The following is a 27,124-nucleotide window of genomic DNA, read 5'->3' on the forward strand; positions in this document are numbered from 1 at the left end:
GAAACTAAAACAAGGACACACAACGACTATAGGGACGAAGAAGAGATGTATTCCCTTCGCCGATTTGTTACTATGACATTTCCGCAGTTACTATTTACTTATTTGTGTGGATTTGTTTTCATTTCAATCGCACCAATTCTACTTTGGCCGTCTCTGTACAGCCCTCTGGTGATCGTATGGTCAATTAATGTAATTAACATCGTGTGTGTGTGTTTGACAAAGTGGTCATCTTGCACATCATCGTATTACTTTTCTACACGTGTTCCATTTTGCTATAATTTAGCATATGCTAAGGTAACGTTGCTTCACCCCACTATCCCGGGTTTGTTTGTGTCAGCATTATGTTACAGTTCACATCAAAGCGTCATGTAAGTTAGAGCAAAACACACTCGACCATAAGTCACGTTCAGTTCATCTTTATTAAGTTGCAGGTTTGTAAATTGTAATTTTTTTTTTTCTTCCCATACTTACAATTGTTTGTTCCTTTGTTCAGAGCCATCATGCAGGTCTATCGTTTGAAAGAGGCCCCGCCCCCCAGAATTTCCTGATTTTTACGGTGCTGGTGACATCGTGGGTTAAACCAACTGGCGGGGGGTTTCTTTTTAGTGGAAATGCTAAGTTTGATAGGTTATTGTTTGTTAGTAGAATCTGTTGAGATGCGTACCTTTTCAGATGGTTGTTTAGAAATGCAATGAGCTTGGGAAAGGAGCTGGATGATGATTTATATTTCCTGGTGTTACGGTCACTGTGTGTTTCATCCCTCAGTAAATACTGGTACGGGCTGAAGGGGTGTAGGTGTTAATTGAACACCCTATATATTCAGAAGCATGTGCCTTCAGTTTGAGTTTTCATGAGTTCCTTTTCAGATTTATTTTCTTTGATTTTGACAAAGTTACACGTGTAATGGAGAGGACTGTAGATAAACATTCACCTTGAAGAGTCAACATGTCTGCTGAGTCTGCCTACCTACCTTCCTTTGACACCTGAGCCAAACTGTCTGCTTTAATGTTTTGTTTAGTTTTTTTGCTACATGGAAATGCTGTGATTAAATACGTCTATTTTTCAGAGCTCAAACTCATATTATACCAGTTGTGAAAATTGAGTTTTAAAGTTTGGAAACAGAAGCTGGAATCGACTCAAGGTCTTAATCCTAATCATATGATCCTCAAGCGCAGATGGAGTTTGTTCAGTCGTCATGAAATTGCTCAAACGTTCAAACTTTCTTAAAAGATTTTATTTTTTAAATTGTATTTCTTACGAAATACAGTGGGGCTCTAAAGTCTGAGACCACAGTACAGTATGTTCTAGCCATTTCCTCTTCAGTGTGTCAACAATTTGACATGTTAGAAATCACTTCTCAGACACCAGGGAGGCATGAATATGAAAAAATAAGTGAATGTAATTTGACTGGCATATATAGCCTGGTGGATTTTTAATTTTCTGTCATGTCAGCCTGATGATAAATTAATTGTTTTCTTTGCCTTTTTCAGTGCTTTCATGGATGGAGAGATGAGGTTGCTGGGAGCTGACTGAGGTATCCACGCTTTGCTGTAGCAGAGATATACTTCTGTACCTTTTCAACTGAATCCAGAATCCGATATTAATAAGCCTACAAAAGCCGGTTAACATTTCAACATTTTTCAGCCCGATTACTGTGAGTTAACCCCCCCAAAAAAGATAATTTCTTCTAACTTCACTACAAAGTCTTTCCACTGAGCGGCAGTGATGTGTAAGTTTCAGTGTTTCCCTGAAACATTTATTTTTGTAAATGAGGAAGAAGCAGGTTTTTTCCCGCCCTGTCTAAGAAACAATGTTTTTGTTTCGTGTCCTTGATGCTGCTCCATCACGAGGATGTGTAGTGAAGCAGCAGCAGCCATCACTCTTGTCATCAGTGTTTTTGGCAGGTTCGCCTACACCTTCCATCATCGGAGCCGATGGATTGAATCATAACACAAATCTCCCATCTGCCAGGCAGCTGCCGAGTCCCGGATGTGACGCGTTGGTTTCCACTTTAATCTCTCATTGTCCAAACTCTGCCGTGCCTTGTTGTCACAGCGAGGAATGGGAGAAGACCAAGTCAGTCCACGTCCACCTCCCTGGTTTTGGTCCTTAAGCGCTCAGCAGAAACGGGGAACAGTCGGCTCGTCCAGCGGTGCTCCAGACTGTTCTGCCTGTCGACTGATCGATGTGGAGGAAGTGGATTTTTGTTTACAGACCCCGTGACCTTTCGCCACATCTGTGCGCCCTGTGCAGCTCCGCAGGCGGAGGGAGGGAAGGGGCATTAGGTGAACGTGTACATGGGAACGAATGAGGAGAGAGAGGGGGGCGGGGGGGGGGGGACTCGTTTTTTTAACACGTCTGTGGGTGGCCCCCTTTTTTTTTTTTTGAGAAGCTGCTGATCTGGAGCAGCACCCTGATGATTTATCTATTGTTGGTTCGTGCCTTAATCAGAAACAGTGGGAGACATTCTTCTTCTGTCAGTGCCTGACAGTGTTCTTTGTGTTTGATGCCTGTTGCTGACAGAGCGGTCGGACACACACACACACACACACACACACACACACATATATATTTATATTTCCCCTCAGCGTGTGGTTATTTAAGCGGAAAATCATTCAACTTTAGTCATTTTCTTGCGGCGTCATTTCATATTATTTTGATGACTTGGGGTTTTCTGATTGAATTCGATGCCGTCATAAAAAGCTATATATCAAAGCAGCATTTTCAGCCTTCAGATGTAATCGACTTTTTTTTTTTCTTCCCGCTCTTTCACTTTTCTTCTCTCCCTCATCTTTTCCTGCCCGAGTCGACACAAGGGGAAAATGAGAATACGTCTGCTTGAAAAGAGAAGTTCTTGCAAAGTCATCCAACAATATAGTGGTAGAAAAAAAAATCACCGACTAGTCTGCGGGGAGAGTCGTTGTCGAAGGCCAGACTTTTTTTTGCATTCTCTGAGGCCATCTTTTGTGGTGTTGATTTTTGTTTTCTGTGGGGTTGGCAAAAGCTTCCCAGATTGCCAACAAAATAAGGATGTTTTTATTTTCTCTGTTTTTTTTTCTCAGCACCTTGAAACTGGAGGCAAACCACTGCACCACCATCCCTATCAGAAATGCCCTTGAAGCAGAGACAACCCAGACACAAAGACGTGGTCCAGGAAAAAGATAAGGTCATACTCATACTTTGTCTGTGCCTTGTAGTGTGAGACAGATTTGTGCACTGTGGAAACCGAGCATCCCCTTGTTCTCTGTTCAACACTGACGTTTGTCGCGCGTCGACTTTTGTCATCGAGTTTGAGCGAACGCGTGTGGTGGGAAACATCGGCCCCGCCGCCGCCGCCGTCACAGATGCTCGTGTTGTGTTCCATCGATATCTTAAATGATCCATTAACCTACCGATTCAAGTGTGCAGTGCGAGATGAGCGGCGTGTTGCGGTCGGCCTCAAGTGGCACAGGACCGCATCAGTGGGTTTTCACATCCGCTTGTTTGCACTGAACTGAGTGAGGGACTTATTCTTTATGTAACTTCGTTTTTTTCTTTTCTTTGCCCACTTGAAAACCAGCCGAGAACACGGGACTGACGCGATGTCGTTACCTTCATCTCGAGCAAAGTTTGATTTGGCTTTTGTAACCATTTGCCGTACAAAGGGACCCAACTCCTGAAATGAACCTCCCTGCCAACGTTTTTTTTGGTGACTGTCCCCAGTTAAACCGTTTTTTGGAATAGTAGCCGAGGGGCTAACAGGAGACCTAAGATCCTGTATCGTGTTCACAGGCGATTTGCAGCTTTTTGATAGAAAAATCAATGAGAGGCAGCGATTCTGCCTAATTCAATACATTTTCTCTGGGTCTACCGTGTGCTGTACCTGAGACAGATTTTGACTAACAATGAGAGGAGCCGGGGCAAAGAAGGGAGTTCAGTTAAGGACTCTGATGAGGAAAGCAGAGATTAAATGCAGTATCAGATATCCTTTGACAAGATGATGCATTATCAATCTTTACGTGGATACGGAAGATACCTTAGAAAGTCTTTGTTCACTACCTGTACTCTCTTTCTAATGATCGTGATAGAAAAAGAGCATGAGCAGCTTCAGCCTGCTCATTGTGAGCTGGGATCTTTCGTGCGCTAAAATCTTTGAGAACATTTCAGCTCCTTGACGTAAACTGTGACATTTTTCCATAATTGGACGTGTCTGAATTGATCAGCCGTTGAATTCACTTCTGTTCACGCATCAGTTTCCACTTTCAAATACAATATAGTTCTCTTTGAAAGACCCTGTTTTATAAGGTCTGTACTTCTGTGCCCTCCAACTTTACCAAGGGCGACTTAGACTTTCAAAACGCGCCATCTAACAAAAAAAAAAAAAGTTATAAAAGCTGAACTAGAGAGTTCTTCTGAATGTTCACAGCTTTACCCCCGGGGATCTACAATCCCCGCAGCTCCGAGGGCTTACATGGCTTCCTATTTTATAAGCAGCTGAGCTGCAATTGCGGGAAGCTCTCTGTGACTGAGAGCGATACAATGGGGCTGGGTGGGGTGGGCTCAGATAAAGGGTTGGGGGGGGGGACGCAGGCGAGTATAGGACGCGGAAATGTCCTCGAGAATCAAAAGAAACCCAGAAGGCGTTTAGCCAAACAGCTCTGCCTCTTTATTTGCCTTGTCCTAGTCTCTTCAGCGCCGCTCAAATCCCTCTCTTGGCAGGAAAACAGAGAAAAACAGCAGTTTTTCTTTTTGTTTGCTTGTGCTGCAGATTACAGGATGACGTGCGGCGTTCGAGCACGTGCGCGAGTATTTTGTGAACTATGTGTACGTTAAGAGATGCCGTCGCTCTCCATTGATCTGTTCACCGAACAGAATGATTCATATTTGATTGTGTTTTAGTGGCAGTAGAGATTCCACTGTAATGGTTGATTCGTCCTTTGCACTCTCCCAAGAAACGCGGACCCAAACTGTAACGCTGCATTCACACCAAACACAAAGCGAATTTTCGGATTACGGTGTAATCCCGAACGCAGGATTACTCTATGGGGGTTTAGAAATGCGAAATATATTAAAATTAAGTGATGCCACAAAGTGTGCACCGCTAAAAATGGAAACTGAAACAGTTCTATTTGCTTTTCACAAGTGTGGTGAAGTTGTACTTAATCGTTTAGTTTTCTTGATTTCCCACGAGGCTGTAAAGATCGTTACACATTTTATGAAGCATAACCACATTTACAGTGCGTCTTTAATTATTATCACGTTTCCCTGAAGCTTTATAACCTGAACAAGCCAATTTATTGTCGCCTAATAGCTGTCGTCATGTTGAACATGCTCAGAAACTGTTTTCTATTCAGAAGCTTTTATGTGGAATTCTGACGAAAAGCCCAAGATGGCGCCGGTCATAATGCGGCTTTTACCAGGGGAATAAATAGATTTAAACCGGTCACGTGTTCGTGAACTCCTTCTTTGACCGTCAGTTTGTCTGCAGTGACGCGACACAACCAGCAGAAAATTCACTTCACATTCGTTCAGCTACACACATCACATCACTTCCTGGTCAGTCGGACTTGAACTGGAGCTTCCTCTTTAACGTTATCATTGTGATTTGAGAAAGTGGCCACAGCTATAGTTACAGTTGTGCATTATCCTACATCTGTTTTTATTAAAGGCAGAGGAATTATGGAGTGAACTCACCCTGAACATGACCTCATACTCTGGCTGTTTTGAGCCCGTCCACGTGCTCCGTTCCTTCTCACTGCACATGAGCATGCTTGGCTTTTTGTTTATGATAACAAACATCTGACATCCTCCTGCTGTTTTGACTAGTCCACGGCACATTTTGCATGTTTCGGCTCCGACAGAGGATTGTTTTCTTCTGTTCGACGGTGTCGTTTGCCTGAGAGGCATTTCTTCTTAGAGTCTAACTACACTTCTCTGTCCACTTATCATTCCAGATCGTGTTGCATCTATTGTGCAAAAATTCATTTCTACGTTTGATTTAATTTAATCAAATTTGATTTTTAAGGGATTATTCCCCCTCTTGATTTCTTATCGCTGCACCGACGAGCTGAGAAATTGCTTCCTCCGTCCGTGGATTTCCGGCTGCAAATCTTTATGAATTTTTCTTCCCACAGCCAAAGGCAGCGTGAGGAGAGATGAGAAAGAAAATGCTTTTATCTGCGTCGCAGGTAAATTGATAGATCCTGAAACTATTCATACCCAAGTGTTGAGTGTGTTGCCAATAACACAACAAGCAGAGATAACCTGAGCTTTGAGTTTCAGTCATACAGATATTTCTCCAGAGCAGGAAGGAGAGTAAAAACAATCCGCCCATTTTCCTAAAGCTTTTGTGAAAGGTCAAGGACTAAGAAGACATAAAACCAAGTAGAAAATGCAAAAGGAGCTGAACTTAAACTCTTAAAATATCAAGGATAGCCTAGTGTGGCATTTCACTTAACAACATTACTCCATGTTCAATATCTATGCAGGTAAGGTATTTAGAGCCCCCTGACATTTGAGGATATCATAAGTCATAAATTCATGAAACAAGTTGACATTTTTTTGTTTTTTTGTTTTATATGCACCAAGATTCCTGTTTTTTTGCCAACTTAATGTGCCATAAAAATGTCCTCAATGGAAATCAGATTGCTGATCTCCTGTTCTCCGTAAATGTTTGTTTGGCTGAAGTCACAGTGGAACCATCTGTCACGTCAGAAAATATCATTCTAAAGAAGAAAAGTCTCCTTACTGTCCCCCTTACAGCTCCCCCTCTCCCCTACTGTCTCCTCCTAGATAGATAAAAAGTAAAGATACATGATTAGCAACAACAAGAGATGCTACTATCAGACTTGTTATACTCAGTTGCTGAGATCCGTTCTGCGGCACCGGGAGTTCCAGAGCGTCCTGGGGATTTGAGTGGTGGCGGAAGAGAGCTGGCTGAGTGGTTGGATCATAGAGAAGAAAAACGACAAGGTTACAATCGGGTAACAAAGATCGAAGAAGCGAAAGTTAGAACAGTTCTGAATAGTTTCTCCCACGAACGGTTGTACGACGGTCTGGCAGAGACGTGGTGGACGAGCAGGTCTTTATGCTGCCTTCACGTGCTAGTCGGAAGATCCTAATTCCCACTTGTGAAGTTGGAATTACGACAATGTCACGTTCGAGTGCTTTGTCGTCGGAACGAATAGAAAAAATGTCGAAAAAGGCTGATGTGATAACTCTGGATAGAACGATGAAAGGCATTGGTCTATATCAAGTGAAGTGGCCATAGATTACAGATTAAAATGATGAACAGCCAAGACTTGTTGCACTGTTAAAAACACAGCGCTACGTACAGTCCATCACTGAATCTGTCCTCTTCTCCGCCATGTTGGAAGGTTATGGTTCGCCCCAACTGGTGTCAAAATAATCTTAGTCACGTAATTAGGACCGGAGGGGGGCCCTCACGTGCAATTTCCAAGTCGGCAAGTCGTAGCATTTACCATAATTCCGATGCCACGTGAAGGCAGCGTAACACACGGCAGAGACTTGATTGGATGATGACTATTTCAGTGCAGGTGTGCAGAGGAGTTGGTGGTGGATGCGGGTAACCGGAAGCCACGCGGAGCCAGAAACACGCACACGCACACACACACACACACCGGCAGGCATAGAGAGGACACACACAGACAGGTCAATGTCTAAAAACCAGATTAAATTAAAAAAGCCTGACACCGGCGGGCGTTTACACTCAACTAGGTTTCTGATGAGGACACTATGACCTCAGTGATTTGTAAAGAGATTGAAATCAGCGACTTCTGCGGCAACGCGCTGATTAACAGGCCGTCAGACGCACTAATCAACCGTGTCTGGTCGGCGTGTCAAGGGCCGGTGCCTCATCAGAAACACTCACTCCCTGATCACTTTCATCAGATTGTTCTACCACTGGACGGACCTGAACTTCATGACATCGCTCTATTCTCGCTCAACCGCACTGTTTGTTTTTTTTAAAACCCAACGTGAAGCTTGGTTGTAGCCGGCTGCTTTACAAGATCCCCGGGTGGAAGGTGTGTGTGTGTGTGTGTGTGTGTGTGTGTGTGTGTGTGTGTGTGTGTGTGTGTGTGTGTGTGTGTGTGTGTGTGTGTGTGTGTGTGTGTGTGTGTGTGTGTGTGTGTGTGTGTGTGTGTGTGTGTGTGTGTGTGTGTGTGTGTGTGTGTGTGTGTGTGTGTGTGTGTGTGTGTGTGTGTGTGTGTGTGTGTGAAATCCACTCTGTTGGCCTATTGATCTGGCCTGTGGTTTGATTGATGCTGTCTTTAAAAATTCATTAGTTTGAGGCATATGGGGGGGCTGGGGGCTGGGCTGCCGCCTGGCGGGCACTCCTGTAGGGCACATTTGTCTGTGTTTACAGAACAAGGAACATTCAGTCAGTGGTAAGAAAGGAGGTCTGACAGGGCCACCGAGGGCCCAATGAGTCACACAGCCACAAACACACGTCGTCGTTCACACACACACACACACAGAAAAGAAGCAAAACATTTTTTTTCCTCCCCGCACATTCTTATGCACCTACATGTCCGTTTGTGGTTGTTATTGATTGCTAATGTGCTTATTTGTGGCGCGCTGTGAAAGGGAAGGAGCTCTCGTTCTGCCACAAATCCTTCATCCTCACAGATGTAAAATAACACGCACTTGATTCAGAGGCTGCGGTCGTTCAATTATCTCCCAGAGTCATAAATCAGCCGCAGCAGGATTTTTATGGGATGTCATTAATAATATATCATGACCCCAAATATCACTGTTTATATTTTACTTGGATGAGTTTTAAATGATGAAGATCATCAGTGATCTTGATGGTGCTTCCAACCGTACACCGTGACAGACCATATTCTTATGTCCTACGTTTTTATGCTGCACCAAGAAACGACAATATGCTGCCGCAGCACTTTTATACTTTTGTCACACTCATTTTTTTTTTTGTAAATGAGCAAATGCAGAATTTGTTCCCTAACTAACTCCTGCTGTTCTCCACAAGAAATAAAAAAACAATGTCTGCTTGATCTTCACCCACTGGTGACATGTCATGTCCCGTAAATAACAATGGATAAGTTATCCTAGACTGTCCAGGTTCAACTGTCACTCCAACCTCAGTTGAGCCATGCCCAGTGTATAGTTGCAAAGAAACTTTCTTTCTGCAAATTATCAAACACGTTCATATTTTATATTGTTTTGTAAAAATGACTTGCTCAGGTAATACCTTCAAAAGCAGTTTCTTCCCCTGGGCCATCAGAACTCTAAATTCCTGTAAATAACCAAACCCCACAAACATTAAATATCCTTAAAATGTGAAATGCACTTTGCTACCTCATCTTATCACCCCCCCCCCTCTCCCCCTTTAATGTGCAATTCCTATTTATTCATTACATTTTAAGCCCTGAATGCGAAATAAAAAATATAAATAATGAGCTCTCCAAATTTCGTTGTATGTCTCCATGGTTCAATTTGTTCTTTCTTAGGAGGAGGTCAAATCTGTGTCGTCTTATGTGAAGTGCGTGGGGGTAATGATTCTCAGTGTCCATTATGACTATGCAGCTCATAGCCGTGACCATACATCATGGAGCTGCTACAGGGGATTTACCCAAATCGAGTGTGTGTGTGTGTGTGTGTGTGTGTGTGTGTGTGTGTGTGTGTGTGTGTGTGTGTGTGTGTGTGTGTGTGTGTGTGTGTGTGTGTGTGTGTGTGTGTGTGTGTGTGTGTGTGTGTGTGTGTGTGTGTGTGTGTGTGTGTGTGTGTGTGTGTGTGTGTGTGTGTGTGTGTGTCACTGAGGTCTCGCGGCAGATAAAGAGTTAATCACCTGATGAACATCCACATGCTGTGGAAAATGCCCCTGACTTGATAAGCGGGGGCTGTTAAAGATGTGCCACTTTAGGCTCGTCGTTAATTATGGCTGTGTTCTTCAATTAGTGCTGATTGGTGGCAGGTTAAGTTGGAGCTTAATGGAGCGCAACGGGGTCGGCGGGATGGAGGAGGGGGAGGGAGAGAGAGGAAGAGAGACACGAATGACCAGGAGAATGGACAGGGAAGACTTTTCAGTCAACCTCATCATCCTGCCGCTGTAATTACAATTATAGCCGAGTATGACATTTGAAGCCCTCGCACACCCCTCGGCTACCGGCACCGTGCAAACGCCCCCAGCTCTCTCACTTTCCACACGAAGGCAGAGACCGAACAGAAGGCGATTCACCCCCGGCAGTCTGCGCTCGCTGTGGATTCTGGGTCAGGTTGTATTCACCAGCAGAGCAGAGGGGAAAGCCTCGGCTGCCAGGAGGAGAGAGACACACACACACACACACACACACACACACACACACACACACACACACACACACACACACACACACACACACACACACACACACACACACACACACACACACACACACACACACACACACACACACACACACACACACACACAAAAAGAAATAAAACACTACAGAGCTGTCGGCTGTTTGAAGCGAGGGAAATGAGACTCACCCTCTGCTCCTCGCTCCCCCACTCCCACGTCAGAGTGGGGGAGAGTTCAGACACACCGCTCCACTTGGGCGCTCCACAGAGCCCACGCTTTGTTCTTTCTCTCTCTGTGTGTGTGTGTGTGTGTGTGTGTGTGTGTGTGTGTGTGTGTGTGTGTGTGTGTGTGTGTGTGTGTGTGTGTGTGTGTGTGTGTGTTCCACTGATCATCATTTCTAATGTATCATTACAACACAGGAGATGTGGGATTATTTTTTTTCTTCTATATTGTAGCACACGTGTACGTTATATGGTCGCCCGTTATATGGTCGCCCGTGGCAAAACATCACCACGATACAGTTTTTTCATCCCCGTGCCTCGGTTGAATAGAACGACACCTCTGGGCTCAGTTCGAACTTGTGCGAGAACGTATAGGACGGTAATGAAATCTCTTCTTCTGCAAATAGGAACGTGCAAATCTGAGTCTTGGGAGGCGAGGCAGGAGGCAGGCAGGCGTCCTCCGGGGGGGATTACATTTGTGTGGTGTGTACATTGTATAAAACACTGATTAGTTGTTTGTGGAGGGGGGGGGGGCGTGATCCGAGGCCGCGACGTCCCACACACGGGACTAGATCGGAATAATGAGATCATCCGACGACGAACGACTCCGGTCTTGACTGTAATTTACTTTATGTTCCTGTGAGCACCAATTCATTTTCCTGTCACGCTAATTAGATCCACCACCAGGCATTCGCCGGGCCTGAGGCATTTCCTTTTTTTTTTAATAGTCAAAGCTGTCTCCTGTCATATCTGAACTGATCACCGTCTGACAGATAATGAAACGATATGAAAGTGAAAAATAAGAACTGATACCTTTTTGAATACAGATATTAAAAAACAGTTTGAGCTACAGAGATTCTTTACTTAATTTCCCCTGTGGGACAAACTTGTTCACTTATTTACACATCCGCAGAGCGTCATTATCATATATGGAGTTTGCGTCGGCCCGATGAATATACTCTCACTGTGTGGTCTCTGCTCAGTCCTGAGGGAAGCATCAGCTCTTATGTGCCAGTTCACCCACTGACTGTGTCCGTCAGCTGGTTTTCTGTGCGGAGCGGTAAGTGTCCAGTGGGTTTTTCAGAGCTTTTATTTCTAAAAATGGCACCGAGAGAGAGAAAGTGTGGTGGTGAATGTGGTGAGCCTGACAGCCAAACAGCTGAAGCTCCATGAAGCCCGAGAAGAGCTGCGGATTCTGATGATTCCCTCTAGTTTAGAATTGATATTTAATATGTTTTGACGATTTGAATTTACTTTCTCGCAACACGTTGCTGCAAAACATTTTTATGAACTTTATTCATCGCTGTACCGTATAGGGGTCAACCGTTATGGCTGCAACTAACGATTATTTTCATTATTGGTTAATCTGTCGGTTATTTTCTCGATTAATCGATTCGTTGTTTTGTCCATAAAATGGCCTAAAATGTCGATTGTGTTTCCCCAAACCCCCAAGATGATTTGTTTTGTCACCACACCAAAGATATTTAGTTTAGTGTCGTAGAGGAGCAAAGAAACCATAAAAAATATTTACATTTAAGAAGCTGAAATCAGAGGAATTTGACTTTTTATTTCATAAAAAACTACTTGTATCGATTAATCAATTATCAAAATAGTTGGAGATTAATTTAGAAGTTGATTACTAATCGATTAACTGTTGCAGCTCTAGTTATGGCTTTTTCCGAGGCGATACCGATGCAGATTATTACTAATCTTGGAGACCGATAACCGATACTTGAAATCGATATTTAAAGTGTCAAAAATTTAGAATAACACAAACATTTTCATACAGAACTTTGTTGAAATGCCTTAAAGCATATGTTTTTAGCGTTATTATGAAGTTGAATAAAACAAACATGGACGGGACATTGCTAAAGACTGCGGCTGCATCAGAGCCAAAGAAGCACATTTTAAAATGGAATGATCTTTTCGCCAGGCCGATAATCGGTCGACCCCTACTGGCCGTCGTTTTCGTGCGATCTGAGATTGGGCGAGGAGGTGGTGACTAGCAAACCCCAGAGTGATGCACCAACGTGTTGGGACAGCGGTTGGGTGGGCTGCCGGAGAGAAGTGCCCTGATAAATCACATCTGTTCTGGAGACGTGAGCAGCGACGCCTGAACTGAAGCGTGACCGAGGGGCGTGGGAGGGAGGGAGGGAGGGTGGGGGGGCGAGCTGATCAAAGATAGAGAAGAGAGTCGGAAAATTGAAACTTAGGCTCGTAGACCTCCTCATTCTCGTCTTCCTCTTCTTTTCTCTCTACAGACGGAAAAGTGACTCTATTGCTACTCTCGTGGTGTGAGCACGAGTAAATTCATCTCTCTCTACGGAGTACAGTCGCTGAGGTGAACTGATGGAGCGTCAGAGAGGCTTATGTAACTATTGACCATCATCATCATCCCGAATATTATGAGTGTGGGAGAGTGAAACATGATGAAAGTAACTCGGAGGGCATGTGTATTTCAGTACCGGTCTTGGGATGTGAACACATAGGCAAGGCAACTTTATTTATACAGTACAATGCAAAACAAATGATATAAGAACATCGACAAATAATACATTCAATTAAAAGGTGAGGGGCATGAGAGGAAGTAAAAACAGGAATAGAAGTATATTAAAGAGAATAGGGACATAAAAAAGCTAATATTCAAATGAAGAAAAGTAGAATACAGACATTGTTTCCGTTGTGTTAATATATCCTCATGACCAATAGTACTCCTTCTCCCTCATATGATAGATATATACATTAAACACCTCACAGAGACTTTTCACAGCAGCGACACGACACTTCCCCAGTTCAATCTAACACCTGTTCCCACAGCGAAACCGTTTAAAACCATCGACTGAAGATGCCACCAGAGGCTCCGGTATATACGGCGTCTCGGGACGATGTGGCGCTTCGTGCCCTTCGCCCGTCTCCGCTCTGATGTGTGACCGGTGTTGAAGCCGTGGCTTCATTACCATGCTGCAGGGCTCCCTGGGCCACCACGCCTAAATTGCCAGAATTACCCGCCTGTGGTGTCACATTAATTGCGGAGGCAAACACTTGTCACTATAAAAGATCATTCCAAAAATAATCTTTTTTGAAAGATTAAAAAAAAAAAAGAGAGAGAGCGGGACGGAGGGAGGGAGGGAGGGAGGGAGGAGAGTGTTGAACGTAAGAGGGGCCAGTGTGGCCGGGGCTTTCTTGCATACCCGTGAGATTGAAGTGTTCCTGAACTGTAATGGCGCCGCCGTGCATTGAATTTCTAATCAGGCTGGCGGCGGCGGCGGTGGCGGCGGTGGCGAAGAGCCCGGCCTGTGTTGTGCAGACAGGTGACGCAGGGACACTACACGAGGATCTGGACGTGTGGCAGTGTCATCTATATGTGACGTGAAACTCCTCATTAAATATAATCATAATGAGTTAGAACCGGTGCAGTTGCAGCTAAAGATCGAATGAAAACCAGAGACAGACTTCTGAGGGCTGCGATTGATTAGTTTCACCGTGTTGTTGGAATAATCGATCGAACCCAGTGTGATGCTGCCAAAGGTTTTGTTTTCTCCCAAAACCCCAAATATATTCAACCCAAATAAATATAGAAAGCAAAAGAAAAAGCGACAAGCATCACTTAAAAGATTTGTCTGTAATCAAGACGTTTTCAGATTAATTGTCTGCTAATTGACTAGTTGATTAATCGACAATTTGAACCATTAAGAAACTATCTGACAATCTCAACAAAAAAAAAGGTTGGCGGCTGTGGCTCAGGAGCTACAGAGGTCAGCCACTTACCGGTAGGTCGGTGGTTCGATCCCAGACACTTAACCCTAAATTTCATCTGACGGCTCTTACTGCGGTGTATAAATGTGAGAGAAAGAGCGCTATATGTATGTATATATGTATATATATATATATATATATATATATATATATATATATATACACACACATGCGCTCAGAGAGGGAACAAAGATGTTCCGTGTAAGAAGATGGAGTGTTTTGTATCCTTGACGGCGACGGTGCAGTACTGTTGTTTGTGCTGCGCGCTCGGCCGTGATAATTAAAAGACTCCCTCCTCCCCATCATCCCCCAGAGTGCTCACAGTTTCCTACACAACTAAAAAGAACCACCTCTCTCGCATCATCGCCTAACAACCCGACCCCGACACGGAGGAGTCAAACATTGTAATAAAGAAAAAAAAATCCTGCTGCAAAATCAGTAAAATGTGCTTTAATTAAAAATGGAATTATTATAATAATTATTATAATACACCCATGTGTGCTGCTGGGGGGCGCTCCGCTGGTCACTGGGTGAATTTGGTAATGAGTGAGTTTAGGAGACTCGCGACTCGAAGGAGCAACTCATAGAGCTTTTATTAAACTTCATGTCAAATCTTGTTATTGAGAAACATTTCGAGCTTATTACCATAATTTGAAATAAAAGCCTCCCCCCCTTTATTCAAGTTTGGATGAAATTGCACATATCAGGCTTGTTATTGAGAAGAAGAAAAAGGGGAGAATAATGACATTCAGTGAAAATTTGAGTTCTTCTTGAGCTTAATAAAAAATATATATATATCAAGGATTGAAAGGTCTCTCAGATGCAGTGTCGATCTATTGGAGTTACATAAATACAATTTCCAGCTGCATATCTACCTTATGTTCTTTGGCTGTAAAGCTTCTGGGAAAGAGACTGGGACATCCTCATATATGAAATTAGAAAACTAGACACTTACTGAACTTAACGTTTGATATAAAGTTAGTCCTCAGTCATTATCTCTTCATCTCTCTGAAAAGAAGGATGTCAAACTACTTTAAACAGGTCTCGAATGTGATATTCCAGACCAGGCAAACTGTGGGTCCTGTCATTCTGTTGACTTACACCATGTGATCTCGGATGTTGCTGTCGTTGCTGTTTTCTTTTTTTGTTTTCTAGCCCACGTCCTTGTCAGTTTTCCACATCTGGGGCCTCGTCCGGGGCTTTTTCCAAATAAGAATTCATTTATTCATGCTCCCTGGGAAAGCCGATGATGTTGGATTAAATCTGACCTTGTCGGTTCGGAGCCGAGCGGAAGCTGAGAATTATTTACTGTATAGGATCCACGCCTATTACTGTGAGCTCCCTTCTTTTATTCAATGCACTGAATGAGTTAGGTGTAGCCATATGGTGTGTGTGCATTCGGTGAATCTGTGTGCTGCTGATATGGAAATGTGGCGGCTGCTCACTTGTTTTAAGGGTAAACCGTCTTTTTTGTGGATATGAAATGTAGTCGAATTCTTTCTAATCTCTGCAGACGTGAGGAAGTTTCTGGGGGGGTTCACGACGGCAACAGTTTGTGACGGGAAGACAGACGAGGAAAAACGTCAGGCTGCAGCGTTTCCTCCATCACATTCAAACGAGGCACGTGTGTCCATTTTCTTATTCTGAATGATGAGGGTTATTTGAAAATGAAGAAAACTAGCGTCATTCAAAGAATGATGGAGGCTTTGCAAGAAAATGTATGTATCCTATTCAGACAGGTGACAGACAGGACAAGAAGAAGGGACAAAAAAACAACATTAAGTCTCTTCTGGTGTTTTTGATGCTGCTGCTGGAGAATAGAGCTACAACAGTTAATCGGTTGGTAATCGACTATTAAATTAATCGACAACTATTTTGATAATCGATTAATCGGTTCAAGTAGTTTTTTATGCAAAAAGAGAGTCAAAATCTCTGATTTCAGCTTCTCGAATGTGAATATTTTCTGGTTTCTACGACAGTAAACTGAATATCTTTGGTGTGTGGACAAAACAAAACATCATGTTGGGGGTCGGGGGGAAACAATTTCACAATTGTATGACATTTTATGGACAAAAAAACCCCCTGATTCATCAAGAAAATAATCGCCAGATTTATGGATAGTGGAAGTAATCGTCAGTTGCAGCCCTACAGGTGTTCACCTGCGTTGGGATCGGGTGAAGGTCACATCCTCACATGCCCCCTCTACATTTTTCAGTGACCCTCTAACTCGTGGTCCACTTACAAACTGTTTCTGCTGGTGCAAAGTTCACCCATGAAGAAAAAGTTCCTGTGTTATGTATTCCCTCCAGGCGTCAGGCTGCCCCAGAGAAGCAAATACACATATTGATGTGCACAAAATGATTTTTTCATAATGCCCCCCCCCCCCCCCCCCCCCCCCCAAAAAAAAATCAAAATAAATCAGTGCGCACCAGCAGCCTTCCTCTTTTCATATTACTGCAATTTATCTTCACGAAACACAGCCACACATACTTAATAGACAAATACATAATGTAGCATTTTGTTCCCACAGCGATTCGAGCTGCGGTGACTCATGCTCGTCGCCACAGTAATGAGTGAGATGCCACATAAACAGGAAGAAGAAGAAGAAGAAGAAGTGTGTGTGTGTGTGTGTGTGTGTGTGTGTGTGTGTGTGTGTGTGTGTGTGTGTGTGTGTGTGTGTGTGTGTGTGTGTGTGTGTGTGTGTGTGTGTGTGTGTGTGTGTGTGTGTGTGTGTGTGTGTGTGTGTGTGTGTGTGTGTGTGTGTGTGTGTGTGTGTGTGTGTGTGTGTGTAGCCGGCCTCGGGCCGACCCTCACATCCTCTGCTAGGCCCCTCCGACTTAATCCTTTTGTTGGTGGGAAGTGAATGATTGTGACACACACCTGAAGATACAGACTTGCAGTCGTATTACATGTCAGGACATGACAGGGGGGGCGGGGAGGGGGATTGTTTAAGCACATACAGTAATGTCTGATGTGCTGTGCCTCGGATCATCGGGGGTGTCGGGTGGATGAGAGGACGCCTGCGGGAAAGCGGCTTTCCTGCTGCGCGACATGGCCACCGCGTCTCGTGTCTGTACATGGGCAGTGTCAGAGAGGTAGGAAAAGGTAGATCAGACCTGCCTCCCTCTCCCATCGGAGGGATGAGCGAGTGGGCCGAGACTCAGGTGCAGGGGCTCCAGTGAAGCAGAGAGGAAGGAGAGGAATGTTCACTGCTTCTGACCGCGTGTTTCACCGGGATAGTTGTCAGTTGTGTGTTTGTGTAACCGTGGTGTTCGCCGCCGCACCTGCGCCGTTTAACTGTCAGTCAGATGGTGTTTTGGTTGTAGTGCTGTATGAAAGAACAGCTCATGTTCACGTTGGCTCCCGTGTCGTTCACTTGCGAGGGAACTGTCCCAGTGAGGAGGATGAGTCCCAGGGGCCCTCTCTCTCTCCGCTCCGGCTGCGGGATTGTTTTTTCAAGCGGAGCCATGCAGAGACTCATGGGACACGAGGAAGGAATTTTTCCCGAGGGTCCAAGTGATGAGGACAGATCCTAAAGGATATACATATATATACATATACATATTGTGTGTGCATGTGAAGATTGTGGAACTAGAAATTATCTGTATATATTTTTGCTTTGAAAAAAGACAATAATTCAATTATTAAGATTATTATTATCAGCAAAATAGTTGGTGACCAATTTTGAAACTCTCTGCCCATCGACAGTTTCATCTTTCAACGGGGAACCACTGCCTCTGTAACGAGCTGCATTAAAAATAATATTTTACGTCCAGAAATGGTCTAGAAAAAGCTAGTAAGTGGATTTTGAGCAGAATTCTTTTTTATATATTTTTTTTTGTTAATCACCAATATTAGCATCACCAATATAAACCGAATATAAAATAACCTTATCTTCTCTGAAAGGAACCACTCTCTATAAAGTGTGCCTTTACTTTTAATAGATTTGGATTTGTGAATACTTTTCACATTGTTGTATCTGAATACTTCGTCCTCCACTGATTCCAGTCAATAACTTTCAATTTGAAGCAGCGTATTCTTTTACCGACCCAATTGTAATCAATCCCTGCCACGACTGTGCCGTCAACATACTCGGCTTGTATCTTATCTCTGAGGTTGGGATGGCAACTCTTTTATCTCGTCACTGACGGATGACGAAGGAAATCTTATCGTGACGTAATGTATAAACCGCATTCTTCATATTTCCCTTTTTAATAATTATTTGCATGAGAATGGAAACCGTCCGCAGTGTTTCGTCTGGCTGCTGCCTCAGGACAAAAGCTCCTGTCGGAGGGCGTCGCAGCGTGACGGTGCCCGGACGCCTCCAGAGACAAACCTTGGCTTGGTTCTGTGGCGAGAAAAAAAATGCCGGAAGCAAGTTTTCTTGTCTCGCGGTGTCTCAGACGGGACGTAACACATTTAGGGCCCTCTGGGACTTGGACACAAATAAACAACACCTCTCTCTGCAAACAACGTCCGCTTCTCCCTCAGCTCCTCTGTGATATATTTTTAAACCGGAGCGCCTGCGGTGTCCCGCCCGACGCCACCTGAGGGCTCTCAGGACGCCGCGAGCCCGCAGGAGCCTGTGAGCTGACGCCCGCTCTGGGCTTCTCATCCATCGTCGCCGTCTCTTCTGGTGAAGCCGCCCAGACCAGCTGGTGGAGCTGGGTGTCGCGGCAGGCTGCCTTGGACCCCGGTCAAGTATTAATGTCCGCAGTGGCTGACTCAACCGGAGAAGAGCTCTACGAGACAAAGATAGAGAGGAGCTTGCCTTAAAATTGCAATGTCTTGTGACGAGATGATTTCTAATGTGCACAGAAAAAAAGAGAAACTTGGTACAGTGTCCTTCGTTTGCCCGTTACCATCCACTTTCTAGGAACAAGACGTCGACTGTATATGCCTCTGTGTTGCAGGCTAATATGTCCAGCCTCATTAGTGCCATTTGCTTTGGCAAAGGAGTGTGAGAAACTAATCACGGCCGCTGACCTTCTCCACTCCCGTCATGCTGCGCGGGGATAATCTCCGTGCAGGCTGTTGTCAGGATACGAGGGTCAGACGAGGGTCCAACACCGGAACCCCCCTCCGACGCGGTTGGGTCGGGTCGTCACCGCATCTCAGTTTGCTGCGTGTCTTCCTGTCGCCTCCTTCGGTTCTCAGGTCCACCGGCCTCCTCAAAACTTCTACCAGCTCTGTGGTTTAATGAGCTGTTTCTCACCGGTCTGTGCAGTTGAGTGACCTCAAGAAGGCACATGAACGATGTGACTTCGATTGTTGTGAAGGAAATGGCGTCTGTCCTGTGTGTTGTGGCCACGGTCCCCTCAGCAGCCAATGAGAACGGGCTTGATTTCCCGGTGACCCGTTCACCATCTGTTTTTAGGATTCAGATCAAATTCTTCTATTAAAGTTTTTTTTATTTTTTATATATATCTCTGATCTGATGCTTCACAGGAAATATATTTTACTGTGTTGACTGCAACAATAAATAATAATACTAACGCTGCGGTTTCCTCATTAAAATGGAAAGTTGAAAGCAAAGCAACAAGGCGATCTTAGGCAAACAAAGACGAGAGTGGGACTTCTTTTTTTTTTTTAAAGATGACAGAGAGTGAAATGCATGAAGACTTACTGATTTGATCATGTTCAGAGCTGATGATGACAAATGAATGAAGTGTGTGTGTGTGTGTGTGTGTGTGTGTGTGTGTGTGTGTGTGTGTGTGTGTGTGTGTGTGTGTGTGTGTGTGTGTGTGTGTGTGTGTGTGTGTGTGTGTGTGTGTGTGTGTGTGTGTGTGTGTGTGTGTGTGTGTGTGTGTGTGTGTGTGTGTGTGTGTTAGACAGGCACTAAAAGGCATAATTACTCAATGTTAATATATGCACAATTACCATTTAGCCTCAGTGCACCCTTCACCTACCCACTGTATTTAAAAACTGTACTTTGTGAACATCTTCTCATACGTATTATACTCTAAGAACCACTTGGCTGAAAATGCCATCGTGTTGGAACAAGTTGACAGGTGGAGTCTTCTCCTCTGCTGAGGATTTCACGTGTACGAAGCCCGGCTGATGCTTCAGCAGAGAAACTAGTCCGCCGATTGACACGTCGCGTTGTTATCAGAGAGAGAGAACACTTATCATCCCCCGCTGTGCTTCAAGTGGAGAGTCGCCGTGTGCAAAGTGATCCGACAAGTCCAATACACAGTAAAACATCCACTTCATCCAAATGATTTTCGGGGAGGATTCTCTGTCTGGGCCTTTATCCCGTCTGAAACCCCCGCTGAGTGTAAATTTTTCTGCCACAACCACAAAACAAAATCCTGCTGGTTGCAGCAATAATTAAACCAGCAGGGAGGGCAGAACGGATTATTGAGACCGCGTCCGCCGGATACAATTGTCTTTCACCCACAAGGCAACAGAAGCGTCCGCTCTCCTCTCAGACTGTGTGACCACAGCAGTCAAGAGATGAATGGCTGCATTTATGGAAGCGCTTCATGTAACACTAACGTCATACTGCGCAAAGGGCGTTTGGTTATTGTAGCGGCACATGCATTTACCAGATAACGGAATGGAACTATTGTCATAGCAGTGGCCTGCTGATAAATTTTCATTAAAAACTCATGTTGTGCATCAAAGCATTGGTGCCAATTATGTGAGGCTGGATTTAGAAATTTGAGCCCGACATATATGAATCAAAATGATTCCGATACCGATTTTTATCGTCCGATATACATTTAAAAAAGACGTCGTTATCAAAGACGTCATTATCAAACCCTTATGACAAAGAAATTGACTGAGGCTTGATACTTTACAGTCTAACCATAAGAGAACTATAAATAAAAAGATAACAAAAATACAACCAACCAAAAAATTGTTAAAAACTGCCCTGCATCAGAGAGCGGGCTGACAGAGCGACAGACTATCAGGTGTGAATGTTATAGTATAGAAGAAATTGTACCGTGTATATATAGATGTGCTTTGTGAATGTGTGAACGTCACTCAGTGTCATTGAGACTCGAAAGTCAATTTACCGTTTTGAATGGCTCTATTATTAGTAAATACAGTGGGTGATCCAAGGTTACTGAGACATTACGTAAAGGGACGATGCTTCCTTCAGGTTCCTTTTCTCTTTGCATGCACCGCACAAAAGTCCATTCTTCCCCGTTTGCCAAGGTCCTCGCTCGTCGCGCACGGAACAAAGAGCAAACATCTCGTGGCTCCGAGGAGGAAGTTGAACTTTAAACGTGACCGGCTGCAGCTGAACTTTGCCGATCGCCGTCGCTCCGATGACGTTAATTCCTCCTCTGGCTTTTTTCCCCCCGGTGAGCTTCTTATACGGGTTTTGTGTTCTCCTCCTCGACTGTGAGCTCAGAGATGATCCCACAGGCGCGTGCGTGCGTGCGTGCGTGCGTGCGTGCGTGCGTGCGTGCGTGCGTGCGTGCGTGCGTGCGTGTGTGCGTGCGTGCGTGCGTGTGTGTGTGTGTGTCAGGCACAGATTTGTCACTGGTTGTAGCAGTCGGTTATGAGCGTTTGCTCTCACTGCTGCATGCAGATGAGTTTTTTCAATTCACTACTTATACAGTAACATAATATATACGCTTTTATTGGTTCATCAGTTTGTTTTTATCGACATTTGGGGGAAAACAAACCGCTCAATAAATAATTCAAAGATCTTTCCATTTTTGCCTCAATTTCATTTCTTGCCAATCTCTCACTCATAGCCATATAATCACACTGAATATGTTTTACTTTATTATTCAAACATTGGATATATTTTCTAATCTCAAAAGCCTTTAAAAAAAATCCAGTTTCGGTCGGGCTCTAATTTGCTAACATTTTCCCAGAATATGAAATGGTCAAAACCATTCAGTTGTATGTACAATGTTGTGCGATGCCAGATGTATTTGGATCACAGGAAAAAAATAGATCTTTATGCAAGGTCTTTTTCTTTTGCCAGACTCACTATCCTGAATATCTATAACCATCTCTGTGATGGGTTATACCTGACAGCCACAAAACAACTTAAAAACCTTAAAGATGCCATGAATGACTAATATGAATTCCTCCACCAAACATTTTTAAACTTTTTTTTTTGCTAGGCCCCTAAATGTGCCGTTTTTATTCACTGAGTTTTTCAACATGCTGTTAATCCAGCAGCAGATTCTGGTGTGACTCACCGGACCTCAGATGTCAGAGCGAACCTTGTCAAACAGCGGGAAGACGGAGTAAAGGCTTTCATCACGCTGCCTGGAGTTATACAAACTACACACACTACACTTGACTGTCGCCTTAAAAGGTGTCATGATGACAGCAGCGCGGAATCTGGCTGCGAATGAGCCACTTTGTGCGCTTTGTAAAAGTCAGCGGGGTCCAGAGGGGAGGTGACGGAAGCACTTCTGCCCCATCCGGACATTCGTTAACCTGTTTGCCTGTGACTCCTTGTGATCCCGCCACGTGCCGTGCGACTTCAGGGCCCGGTGGGAAGCCCGGGACAGGGCTCTGGATGAGTCGGGCTGACAGAAGGCCAACCCCAGCACTTACCCAACATCCTGCGCTTTGTCTTCATCCACCTCCCCTCTCTCTCTTCTTAACCCGCCAGCCCCAACCCCCGGATCCACATCCAGCTGCCGACTCACAGATGAGCAGCAGCTGATGGGAGCTGACAGCCTGTCTTGACTTCCTGCTCGCCTGTGGATATGCTAAACTTTCACATATTACTGTTGAGGTCAGGGGTCGCAGGAAAGCATGCAATGCGTGACTGCTGGAGCGAGCAGGCAAGCAGGGACAACATATACAACCTTTACATAATTCAGCCCATCCTCCCTTTTAATTTAGTTGCTATTTTGACAATTATACAGCCCACAGTTTTCATCCAATGCTGATGTTCAAGTCTGCCCTTAATCTGCATTATTTATTTTTTGCTTTTGTTTCGAGTTCACATATACTGGCTCTCCTCACCTCTATCTGCTTATACTGCTTATTGTGCCTAATGTGGATGGTGTCTATATATGAGCATGTGAGAGAGTTTCTTCATGCTGGGATTGACAGATTCAGGCCCTCAACAAAAGACCATCATCTTTAATTATGCTCAAATCGAAAAGTCGTAGTAAATCCTTACATTGATGAATATTAACATAAACTATATATAAGAATGGACGTAGTCACCGGGTCCGGAAAATGAGGCCGATGCGGAAGTGCCTGAAGCCTGAAGTGTCTGTTTTGACCCATTGCTTCATTACAGCTGTGTGCAGCGCTCTTTGCTCTCTCTCGCTCTCTCTCTCGCTCTCTCTCTGCGTCAGTGTCCCATTAAAACATCCATAAAGTTTTTACTATCCTCGTCAGGAGGATTTTAGCAGTTTTCAGCAGCATAACATCAGTAGATACCGCTTTCACTGTGCATATTCACGTGACAACCTGCCCTCGCTTCACATCTGGTACACGTGATAGCAACCTGCATGCATGTTATTACAATATAAAACACGTTAGCATTGCCTGATTGCCCTGTGGCTGTCCCACTGCTTTGCTTTGAGGCCATTACAGTAAAATGAATGGCTAAAACAAACCTGCCTTTTAAAACACTGAAGTAGAAGGAAGTAGAAGGCGAAACAGTACATGACAGGCGGAGAGGGGCTTCATGTGGAGCAGCAGATCTAATGCGTGATGTGGAGTGACACGTACCTTTTTATGTGATGGTGCTGTAGTGGCAGCGCCCAGCGGTGAGCCGGACACCCTGCTGAAGCTTAGAGAGACTGAAACTGAGCTGGCAGTTGTCGTCATCATCATCATTCATCATCCCAAAAAGATGCGCTTATCTCTTTCTTAGCAGCACACAGTGTTATTTTGTTTTAAAAGTAGTAACACCGGTACTATGAGTCCTTTATGGCCGTAAAATACAGTAAATGTCCATGACTATCGCTTTCTTCATCCCTCCATTTAACACTTTTATGAAGCTGTCTATATAAGAATAAATATTGCAGTTGGTAGTATACTCCAAAATGAGTGTAAAAAGTTAATATTTATACTTTCACTTTTAACCTCCATTCATTAAGTGAGCTCAAATTAAATTATCACTTGCACATTTTATGTTTAACTCAGACATTTAAAATGTTTCATTATTTATCGATTCCCTCTCAAGCTGCTGGGGAGTGAAGCCTGACATATCTTATATGCTCAATGCATTTCTAAACAAAGTTCATGATTAATTTATGATGAAGAAAAAAATGTCTTATCTCACAAGGCCATTTCAGCGAAACGTCTGTGCAGTTTGAAGATTAACGCTTGTCAAATTCAGTAAAAAAGTCATTTGCCAGCTATCAACAACAAATTGTGACACGCAGTCATTTTTTGTATGGAAGGTAAGGAAAGTAATTAAACCTTGAGAGGCTGAGTTCTTGTATGGATGGGAAAGATTGTGTGATATGATTGAAAGCTACATAACCTGATGGTGATTATAATTATTTTTTAACAAATTTAAAAGTAGAACACGAACTGACAACTAACATGCCTACTACTTCTCACATTTAACACATGGAGTTTAGAGTAACTCGTTGATTTTGCTGAAATGAACATATCTTCACACGTTTTTTATAGACGACAACAGATGAGAGGATTGAAGCAGCGAGACTTGCTTGACTGTTGTTGACATTCATTCTTCCTCAACAAACACGCATGTAGACAGAATGGCTATAATTTATATAATTGTCAATAAAAATGATTGAGTTCCTATAAAGGTATCCATTGTCCATAACGTAATTAACGTGACAGGCGTAGTGTCTGCTCTTGTAGTTGGAATGGCAGATGGACCAGGTATAGCAAGTCTCCTAAATGTCTGTAAAATCTAAACGTCTCTCTGAAATTGTGTCTCTGTCTGAGAGCAGAGCTGAAGGTCGTCGGGTGTTTCTGTTTAGTTTAAGTGCGTTTTGTCCTTTTACCCTGAGTGCACCACCGATGTCCGGCTCTCCTCCTCCACTCAGGGTCTCCCGCTGTGACTTCAGTGCTGATCAATTCAATCGTCCAAAACATTGTTTTGGTTTGTCTGTTAAAAGGTCAAGAGACGAGAAAAAGGAAAAACTTCCACCTGCCTGTGTGAATTTCACACACCGACGTTACTTGTAGTGTACGTACTGTAACCATTGCGATGGCCTACTTTCTCCACACTGCACATGTACTGTATCCAGATATAGACTCATTTATAGAAACCCATGTATGTGAACAGATGCTCCCTTTCTCTGCGTGTCCGCCGACTGGAAAAATCACCCGTCAGAGCAATTTCTCTCGCCGCCTTTCAGCCCGACGGCTCGTTGTGCTGTCTTGATTAAAAATGACACCTGGCACAGATTTCATTTTTGCGCGTTGCCGATGATCTGGTTGTAGTTTTCAACCTCTTCCCCTGAATACAGAGACACAATATAACGCTCAGCCTGTCATCCGCGTCGGCCTCCAGGTCGCTTTTAGCGACCGCAGGAGTTCCACGTGAATGAAAAATCCCGTCGGGCGCACGCGGATTCTTATTTTAGCAAACCACATTAGCGACACTGGCAAGGAGCACCTCAGTTTGACTGACGGGCTGAGAATCGTCTTACACAACAAGTGGACTCTGCTCCTAATCCCTGGGAAAGAGAGGCAGTAAATCAATGGTGTGTGTGTGAGAGTGCATTGTGTTTAATGATGGCCGGGGAGTTGTGGAGATGAGATCTGACCTCGACAGTAATGGTGCAGGCGGATCGGGGCCTGATCCTGAAAGCCTGTGATGGAGAGATGATGGATGGCTCCGCTGCAGGACGGAGGGGAATCGGAGTGTGAGCGGGTCTGGTGAACTCGATGGCAACGTTTCGCTGTTATCAAAGTGTAATAACAAAAACTGTTGGACCGTACAATTAAAGGCCAACTGATACGTAATGTCAGTTCACTTTAGCAATCGATTGAAGAAACCAACAGATACAAGATGGCTGGATGGATGGGAAATTAATTTGTCATAGCAGCCATACAGTAAGAGACAATGTCAAAGAGTACACAAATGCCAAAATTCAAAATACACAGTTGATATCTTTGAAGTAGATAAGATAGAGATGTTCTAAAACGCTTAACGTGGCTTAATGTGCCAAAACAATCAGCAAATTTCTCTCAGATATGCTTCGTCATAAAGATTTACATCTGTGAAAAAAATCTAAACCAGAACCTATAATTATGGACGTTCTCTCACATTAAACACAGTAAGTCACGTAAAGCCTTTTCCTTTTAATGGGCTTCTAGTGGGGAAAAGGCTTAATGTAAGACAACGTGTTTATGACAGAGCATATCGGAGAGAAATTTGATTGAACGCTGCTTCGGCACATCAAGTCACGTCGAGCCTTTTCAGGTCAGACGTCAAGCATATTAGAACGTCCCGATAAAATAAGTGCAGTAAAAAACAGAGTCTGATTAAAAAAAGAAATCTGTCCACTTGTGACTTCGGTGATCACAGGCCTGGCGGAGGTAGATGAGTTCCTGTATCACCCCCTACAGGGCAGCCGGCCCTGGCAATGTTGGCGCCCAGGTGAGATTTCTGATTGGCTAAATAGTCAACAATGCTCATTGGTCCATACGGACAGTCACACAACACAGCAACACTACCGGCCAATATTCAATGCTCCCTATTTTTGTTTTTTTGCGAACGGCCATTTTGAAGCTTTGAGCATTTGGCCCAGCGCCGTCTGAATTCACGTCAGCAGATGCTCTCTTGTGAACAGCAGACTCCAAAATGTTTGAGAGCTTTTTATTCTGAGTCAAAGTAGCTCTTACCCTCTCGTCCAATCTGCCGTCATTGATTGGACTCCAGGTTTGCCATCTGAGAGGTTTGGATGCTGTTCGAGTG

At 44.1% G+C, this 27,124-nt stretch overlaps 1 protein-coding gene across 2 annotated transcripts in view; it reads left to right on the forward strand.

Moving 5' to 3' along the window:
- znf281a (zinc finger protein 281a) overlaps positions 1 to 27,124 on the forward strand; it is an 85,151-nt gene that overhangs the window by 680 nt on the left and 57,347 nt on the right. For both annotated transcript variants that reach the window (XM_047328349.1, XM_047328348.1), the window contains exons 2-3: positions 1,491 to 1,534; positions 3,063 to 3,166. The gene's annotated coding sequence lies outside the window, so the exon portion shown is untranslated. The remainder of the gene's footprint in view (positions 1 to 1,490; positions 1,535 to 3,062; positions 3,167 to 27,124) is intronic.

Source organism: Scophthalmus maximus, chromosome 17 (assembly GCF_022379125.1).
Source record: "Scophthalmus maximus strain ysfricsl-2021 chromosome 17, ASM2237912v1, whole genome shotgun sequence".
NCBI classification, from domain to species: Eukaryota; Metazoa; Chordata; class Actinopteri; order Pleuronectiformes; family Scophthalmidae; genus Scophthalmus; species Scophthalmus maximus.